This window comes from Prunus dulcis, chromosome 1, assembly GCF_902201215.1.
Source record: "Prunus dulcis chromosome 1, ALMONDv2, whole genome shotgun sequence".
NCBI classification, from domain to species: domain Eukaryota; kingdom Viridiplantae; phylum Streptophyta; class Magnoliopsida; order Rosales; family Rosaceae; genus Prunus; species Prunus dulcis.
Window position 1 is genome coordinate 5,444,102 of NC_047650.1, and position 9,680 is coordinate 5,453,781.

Below are 9,680 nucleotides of genomic sequence, written 5' to 3' on the forward strand. Positions count from 1 at the left end.
AAAACCCTAATTTCCTGAGGGTTTCCTGCAGGTTCGCCTTCTTGACAGAAAGTTCTTTCTGGAGCAGCACCCCTTGGTGAATCGAGGCCTCTGCAATTTCCAAAGCTGGCCTGGAAGCTGCAACCATGCTTTGCACAAGGAAGGTGGCCTTGGTCTTAGAACTCAGTCCAGCCCCAAGCTTGTTCTGCACCTCCCTACACTTTGCCAGTTGTTTTTGGAGCTCTTCAATTTGCTTCTCCAACTTGTCCGCAGTAGCCCTGGCTTCCTTGTATCCAGCCACCATCTGGTCCAGTTCTGCTTTCTGCCTAGCAAAATCAGCCAGATTGGCTTCATGTGTGGCCTTGCAGAACTCAGAGGTCTTGAAGGTGGGCCTAAGATCCTCATAACGATCATGCAAATTAAGCACATCTCTGGCCAAGCTTAGGCCCATCTCAAGAATAGGCTTCGGAGCCATGTTCTGTCTGTGTAGCAGGTCCAAGTCCTTCATCAGCTGATCCAGAGCTCCCTTATCTTGATCAAACTCCAGCTCAATGGACTGCCAGATTTTCAACCTCTCCATGGCCTCCTCCACTACTCTAGATTTTGCCCTGCTTGGAGGAGAGCTGAGTTTCTCCAGCCTATCCAATTGAGCATCCAGATCCATGGCTTCAAACTCTTCCAGTTCTGGATCAGCAAAAGAAGCCGTGGCAGATGATCCTGGAAAAGAATGAATAGGCATCTACAGAAGAGAGCATAAGTTAAGACCAGGCAGAAAATGGAAAATAAGGGGCCTAAAAGTTATGAAGACTTACAGCAACAATGGGAGGCTTCAGAGGGCTGGATACCGCGGCCAGGACGCCAACAGCTTTAGGCACTTCTACCTGGAAAGGCTACAATAGTTAAAAATAAAGAACAAGCAAAATTGCAGGAAAACATGAACAGTTGAGGAGGAAAATTACCACAACCACAGGGGCAGCAGCAGTTGTTCCCACCTCAGCCTCCGGGACTACGACGGATAGTTCTGCCTGATCCACAGGGTCTGATACAGACCGCTCCACCTGATCCTCGGCCTCTGGAACGGCAGTAGAGTGCTCTGCCTCGGCATCCTCAAAAAGAGCCAGTTCTGAGCTAGTCAGCTCAGTACTCGGACCCTTTTGTTGCTTCTGCGCCAAGGCAATACTCTCTGCGATCACCTCAGCAGGGATTTCATCCTACAAAACAAGGGTCAGAACAAAAGGAATGAAGCAAAAAGGGAAACTAATACGAGTCACAAAATAAAACTCACCTCTCCTTCCGCCATTCCTATTTTTTCTTGAAGCACTTCCTCCAGCTCTTGCAGTTCTTTCTCCGGCTCCACCTCCTCAAAAGCTTCTCGCAGCTCTTCATCCGTCCCAGAAGTGGTGGCCGGGACTGCTGCGGTTTCTTCTACGGCAACATATTCCACTTCACTCCTCTTTTTAAGTTTTTTCAACTTAGTAGGAGGAGGGGAAGGACTCCCAGCTGGACAGAACAAAAGGAAAGGATTAGAAAAAGGACAAGACAGAATAAATCTGAAAAGAACGGCTGGAACATTCCAAATTTACCTGAAATACCAGGCCGCGTGGTGTTGTCCAAAGAGGGAGCAGGCCCTTTTCTTTTTCTTCTGCCAGAAAGAACAGCCTCGGCAGGGGTTTGCTCTGGCTGGACCTCATCTTCTTCATCAGCGGAAGGAAGCTCCAAGTCCCCGGCCTCAATAACAGAGGAGACTGCACCAACAAGTTAGAGGTTCAAAACAAATCCAGCAGAGAAAGACAGAAGAAACGAACTAGAAGGAAACCTACCAATCACTTTTCCAGCCTGAACAGACTGTCCACCCACATTGGTTGTCAGAGAAGGGTCTAATACAGACAGAACATACGTTAGAAATCAATCATCAAGACAGAACAAATCCCATAAAAAGACCACACAGACGGTGGCGTTGGTTGAAACAAAAAAAGCTGCCGCCCAGGAAACCAGGGAAAGGACTACTTTAGGAGGTGACTGCTGTGAGCCTATCTGCCATTGATTGATAAAAATCCTTTTTACTTTGCATTATAGAAGATCTTTTTGCCGCCCATTATTTTAAATAAAAAAACCACCTCCCCAAGAGGGTCTCTTATAAAAACAGAAGTAGGCAAGAAAGGAGGACACTCAATTCATCAATCAATCAAAAAAAACAACAACAAGAAAACAACCAAAAGCTCACTTGGATTCCAAGAGAAACCAGCTTTAGATCAGAACTCCAAAGTTCAGACTTAGAAAATAAGTCTTCTAAAACGAGATCCCTCGTTACAAATTTGGTTCAGCAAAAGCCAAGACAAGCAAAGTTTGAGGTTTCACCGACGTAGAGACCTCAGCGAGTTCATGAAGAGTCCTGCTCAAGCAGAACAACGCTCGTAGTGCAATCCTTAGCTCATCAAACCCTCGAGAACAGCCACTTCTGCCCCTTCAAACTGAAGAAGCTGCAGTTCTGCCCACTCAAAAGCCTCACGAAGCGTGAAGTAAACATAAAACTCTGCCAAAATCGAACTTTGGTATCGATTCATAGGTCAGCCTAGCATCTGAAGCCACGAAGCAGTACGGACCGACCCAAGCGCGTCCAGTCCAGCCCAAACTGGAACCTCTCATCCAAGCAGAAACGGAGTTCCGGCCATCTTTTAATCTTCCTAGAGTCGATATGTATATTTATTGCTTTGTAAAAGGCAGTTCTGCCTGAAACAGTCCAACTTCTATCCAATATTTCTGGCCAGAACAGCCGTTTGATACTGAGATAAATTGTGAAAGTCCTTACCAGTCTAAGGCAAGAAAAGAACTTACTTGGGAGATATTCCTCACCCAAATTCACAACCGTTTGTTTTAGAAGTCAGTAACTTGGGGCGCAAGTCATCTATTCTAAAAAAAGGGTCTGCTAGGATTTACATTGCTAGCAGTGGCACGCTCGCACACCAAAGAAAGCTGACTTGTTGACCAACACATGGTCTCCAAGCCAGTGGGGAACTTCGCCTTTCCATCACAGGAGTAAAATGCGAAAACGGGTGAACAGCAACAGCAGACAAGTTCTGGATGGTTTCAACAGAAAAAACTACACTTTTTTTAAGAAAATGAACAATCGCTTCTTTTTGCTTCTCCAAGGAAAGCCTTGAGAATGTACTAAGTTCACCAACCTAATGGATATGATCAGCCAGCTTGCCACTAGCAGACGGGCTTGACAGTTTGTCTTGAGCAGATCAGACACACATGCATCCCTTACATGATTAGATTTGTCAACCTTAGGATCAGCCGTTCGTATTTCCCAAAAACCTTTCACTCAAGCAGATGACTCTCTGGCCTTCTTAGTTGCCATCATCCTCACCTCCAAATAAGTCAACAATGCTGAATCAGCTCCACGTTTGACTGCTCGTGGCTCAATAGCTGGATCACAATGATTAGGAGGAAGAGCAATCCTCTAGTTCGATCCTCATCCTTTGACCGATATAGGCTACTTGAACTTCAGAGAGAAATATCAGCATCTTTTTGCCTCTCAGTAGGTGAACTAGTTTGGGACCGATCACAATTTATGAGCTTGTTAATATGAGACGAGCTGAATGTCTCGAACATTTCGCATACCATCAATCTTCTTGCTATATGCATCAATGAGATTCTTAACTCTAGTAGATGACGAGGGAGCGGGTCTTACTTAGTCTTCTTAGCATATGAGACATCTTTCGAGGAAGACTTGGTCACAGCAAAAGGCAGTCTTAGCTTCTTTCTCAGCGGAGCCACATCCCTCGCCAGCAAAGTCGCAGCTTCATCTCTTAGGAACTTGATGTCAGCCTTCCTCTTTGAGGGGGGTTTGGCAGAACACTCCTATTCTACAGGCAGATCATCAGAGTCTAGATCATTCTGCTTCCATCTCTCGACATCTTGGGCAAGGGGCAAACCGCTAGCTTTCTCCTAATACTCGCTCAACAGCCAACGCCATTTGCAAAGATGTTTAGAGCCTGACGGACCTTAATCATGTCCGGTCCAAGGTCCAGTCTCTTACAGATATCATTCTCTGCAAGCATAAGACAAAAGTTAGTTAGTCATACTTCAAGAAATTCAAATAAAAAGAAAGCATATCAAAAAGCAATATGACGTACCATCGCAGTGTTGTGAATTTTGGACAACCTGAAAATTTGAGATTATAAATATTAGTTTAAACACAAATTATACTTGCAAGTGCACAAGGTCAATCGTAATATAGTATGGCAAATAGGAGGTCATTCCCATGAGGATTGAGTTCAACTTCGAATTAATATAACCTAATTTACCTCACAAAATACTTTAACTACTCTAGTTATATAAACAAGAAATTAAACACGTAGCATACTCACGTAAACACAAAAAGGGTTTTTGAAAGAATGATTTAATCACCAACGAAATTAAAAGACAAAACAAGTAGACAGTCACGAAACACAAATATGAGAAATTCAAATTGATAAAAGCACTAGGACAATTAATTCACCACTAGTATTCCGATCTAACCTCTTATTCACCTACCTATTAACTAACCATTTGACGTCGCCGCTTAGTTTTCCTTTTTCATGAATTACCTATAGTATTTAGGTTGACTCATGTATTCCTACATGCAATTCGCCTATGGTATTTAGGTCAAATATCAACACATAGAAACTCATTAAGATCAGTGAAAACCTCCAACAAGCATGTAAACCCTAGGAGTATGGTATTTACCCTAGAAGAATTACAAATCTTTGTCACAAGAAGCAAGCCTCAAATTAAGTATGGTACTTTCTCTAATTTGCATCGGTTAACTCAATTAAAAATCTAGATGGTGATCAAGCATCAAGATTAAGAATCCAATATCAAACGGCAACTGATAGATAGGTAAAATAAAAAAGCTAGATTATCATACTAGGGCTACATCATGCCCTAGCAAAATAAAATTAGTTGCACATAATCATAGAATTCCGCATAAGCAAAAACGTAAGGAAGAAAAAATAAAACTTTGTCAATTGCGGTACTCTTCCGGCGTAACCAATTTCTCCAAGTCTTTTGTGTAACGCCCAAAGGAGTTGTTTCTCATGCTAAAATAAAACACCACACGTCAATTCCTACCATAGATGGGCTTTCATAGCAACCCAAAAATAAAGAAAAACCTAATTAAAACATAAATCCAAAATGAGTAAGTAATTGACTCCTTTTCCTACCTTGACTGGGATAACACGTCAGTTACTTTGCACGCACATTTAGGGTCGTTCCTCCTCTAAGAAAATTTGGAAAAAAATACGTTAATTGTAGGTCTTTGTCTTATATTTTCAGCCATATATCGCACACCTTGAGGAAAAATTAGGAAAGTGTTCAAATAATCATTCTTTCACAGCAGCACAATTTTGATGGGATTGCACCTTATGCTGACTTAACTTCAAAGACTGCTCTCATTGGCTGCTCCGAAAAATTCTAGAAAAATTCTACAATCATCTTCAAGATCTTAGTTTTCATTTCCAACTGGTCTTGTACAAAAGCTCCACCAAAAAATCGTATTTCCGTTGAAAACCAATTACTTGCTTCGGAAAGCTAAAATTTGAGAAAATAAAGTAATAAGTACTTTTTAAAATCAAATTCTCCTAGAAAAACAATATAAAGAGCACATAAATGTGTAAATTTATGGACTTATCACGCAGTGCATGATGGGAACAAACGGACCATCACCAACCTCGCCTTCCCATCGTCCGTTGACTTCCAGCACATCGGCATGCAATACAAGATCTCCTTGGCTGAAGGCAACAACTTGGTTTTTCAAAAGGATTTCATGTTGACCCAATTGGTCAAGCTGGAGGTTTAAGATTATTGTGGAAGGTGGATATTCAAATTAAAGGATGTAATTGCCTTTTAAAAAAAAAAATTCAAGACTTAATAGAAACTCGAGATAAAATTCAAGGACTTCTAAAGTTAAAAACCTTTTATTAAAAACATGAGATACTGTTTTTAGGAAAAAGTAAAAAATGTGTTTTGTGTTTTCAACGAATACAAAGAACACGTCGTTTTCAAAAGCATGGGATTCAAGTGCAATTCCTATGTTCTTTGTTTCCTCATGAGCTCTAAATCTTGCATGACTGATCTCTACCACAACTAGAGCAATGCCAAGAAGTCATGCACCGTCAAGCATGAATTATGCCTTGATTTCGAAGACTTGGAAATGGTTTTATATATAATTATTGGATTCAGAAGTAATTAAATGGCAGCTAATTAAAGACTAGAGAGACGATTTGCTGGCAAGGTACCTAATAATTTTTGTTTCACCACAGATTTGGCTGGGTAGCTCACCCGGTCTCTGTTCGGTTCGTCCCTGCCTCCTTGTCACATGGCCAACAAACTTTTTCAAAATTATAGACAATTATTGCTTTGAAAAGTGATTTGAAAGAAATGATTTGTATTTGACAAGAAGATTAGATTTTTCAAAAAAAAACCTATAAAATAAGATCAACGTGTTTAATAACTAGATACAACATATTTGAATTTACTACATGTACTGAATTATTTGAAATTTATTTGTTTCTTTTTCTTCTTATTCGAATGTTGAAATACGTAAATCAATTTACAGTATCCGGTACATGTTTATCTCAATTAAGAATCGACAAAATATCAATAATGTATGAAATATTGTAGATTGATATTCGGTACCAAACTATATATCTTCCCTAATTATTTTAGGCAATTGGGTTCACAAATTAAGGAAGAAGGATGCCCATGCAATTCAGTTGTGCCGTGGACATGACGAAGATTCCCGTGCAATTCAGTCGTAGGTTAGATTCATTCACAACCCTCAAACCGTGAAATAGGGTATGAAATGAATTCATGACCAATCCCAAAGGTGGGCAATCATGTAAAACATGTGCTAGCTCCTTCAAAAATATTTCTAATTTCTCAAGAATCTGGACTTCATTCATTCATTTATTTTCCCTGAAGAAGTAAAAGAAACAAACTTGACAAAAAAAGAAAAGTAAAATAGCTCTTAGCAAATGGTTTAATGGTTTAAACTCGTGTTTAATGAGGAGCAAATGGTTTTATGTTGACGTTTTTTGTGGTGTGGTGTGGGTCAAATGGTTTAAACGCGTCACCTTGGTGAAAGTCAAATTGGTCTTATTCTCCTTTTTGTTAGTCTTGCTCTCAATAGACAAGTACGGAATTAAGAACAAGAAAACAAAGAAAAAATAGACTCTTAAAATGGCGGCTTAGGTGATCCCACCTAACGACTATTTTTATTCTATTTCATCAAAATAAGAGTAATTAATTACTACTCTATGCATGAAGCATATTGCTCTTATAATTTCTGGAATATATATAGGAAAATGCGGCTTAGGTTTTTCCATGTTTTTTTGTAAGATAATGTGGCTAACGTTTAACCTCGAAACTACAAAGGAAAACTTTATTAAATACTAGAAAAATAATAAATAGTTTAACACTTAAAACCATCTCATTAATAATTATCTCAATCATATGGCTTCTATCCTACCACACAACCCCAATAATATATTCATTAATTTATAAAACTTAATCGTTGTTTTCTGAGAAAACCCTAAAGAAAAATTCCTTGCCGCCTTCGAGAGTGGCGTCCACCCTTCCTATTGTAAGTTCTTTCATGTATTTATTCAATTACACTAACTTTGGTCAGACATAACTTCAGTAGCGTAAAATAGAAATCTACCCCATGTAATGTTAAAATGACAATATTTTTATTTATTGTTCATAATTAAAATATATAAGACAAATGAAAAACAAATAATATGTAGTTGTCCTAACCAGTAATCAACTAGCTTTGATTGTTGATAAACCAAAAATGATTTCCACTGGATACTTATCGTAAGTTACAGTCCCGTAAATATGGTCCCTACAAGATTTTAAAGAAGATCAACAACAATACTTATGTTGTGGACTTGCTCCCATCCATGAACATTTCAAGCACTTTCAATGTTGCTGGCCTGTATGCATTCCATGAAGATGATCCACTCTATCTCGAAGATAACTCAGGGTCGGTTTCTTCCAAAATGGAAGGGACTAATGTAGAACATATTGCCGAGTTAATTGAGAAACAGTTGGATAGAAGCGCACGCATTGGCGGAGCTAGGAATTCTATCAAGGAGGGTCAACTTTAAATAGCTTTATAATTACAATGAACTTAGCTTTTATAGGAAAATATATATAAGAATTCATTATAATGATTAAATTTCAATATCACAAATTTAATATCTTAGTAAGTATAACCCAAAATCTAGCAACCTAAAAATAATGAAAGAGTATCAAAAGTTGATTTTAGATAGAATGAGAAAATCAAATAAAATCCATGACACATCCTAAGTCATTCATCTTATTTTCAATCAATATATTTGAGATTTACTCAATTTTTCTGGTGGATTCCAGTTTGTTGATGGATTCTAACATTGTTACTTGTAGGGTTATTGTTCGATCTCCCTATCCATTATATCTCGCTGCATCATAAAGCAAAAATAATTCAATAATAACTAGCACACTAAATTAACTCCATCTTGAACACATGCGTTAGCATCAAGCATGGGGTAGCAAAAGGTTCCAAAAACATAAAATAAAGTAATTAAGAAACAAGAAGAAGACAAGCATGGGTATTAATCGTTGCACAAAATAAGGACAAGAAGAAGAGGGCAGGAGTTGTTAGTTAGTTACAATAAAAATCCAATTAAGAACACAAAGCAGGTTCTTTAATTAAAACACAAGTTAATTGAGATGCCTTCATCTTCATGTCTAAATAATGATGTACTCCATAAGACAAGGCATTGGTTTGAAGAAGAAAAGATAAGACAAGGCATTGGAAAATTTGATCTGAGAATCGAATGAGATTTTGTTTTAGGGTTTTTTTTTTTTTTTTTTCTAGTGGAAAGACTTCTTTCCTAGTGGTCAGACAACCAGTACTGAGAGACTTTGATATGATTTGATTTGGGCCATCTCTCTGTCTCTTTTCATGCTTCTTTTTCAACTTATCTCGGTTTTGTGTGTGTTTTTTCTTCCATGCAATCAATCCTTCAATTGAAACTTTTCCTTGACCAAGAAAAATAGCTCGCAGTGTTTTTTTTTTTTTTTTTTTTATAATATCTGAAATGTCCCTTTTTTATGTGTCCTTTTCAAGATTATCTATTGGAGAGAAGAAGTTTAAACTATAAGTAATTGGAATGCTTAATATTAGGGTATCATCTCACAAATATATTGGAATGTTATCTAATTTAATAACTTTTTTTCGGGGTAGGCCAAAGTGAGGGAAAGGGAGTGGAAATTCGAACTCTTCCTTTTATGAAAAATCAACCTAGTTTTTAAAAAATCCATAATTCTATGACTTTTCCCTTTTTTCTTTTTTTCTTTACTTTTTCTGTGTAGAACCTAACACTCTTCTATAGTAACAAAATACATGCAATTGAAAAGAAATTTAGACATGAGAATGAAAGAAAAACAAAAAGAAGAGGGGGCATTCAAGAAATTTATAGGACATTTGTACAAGATCACTAACATAAAATATCTATACAACAACATTTGAGTAGGGCTAGTGCAAGTGTCATTTTTCATTGGACTAGAGACCTCATTGGCATTCAATTTAATAAGTTAAATCATAACATTTTAAAGTTCGTCAAACAATGATCAAGACATTAATCCCTCTTATACAAGTGTTTCTCCCATTT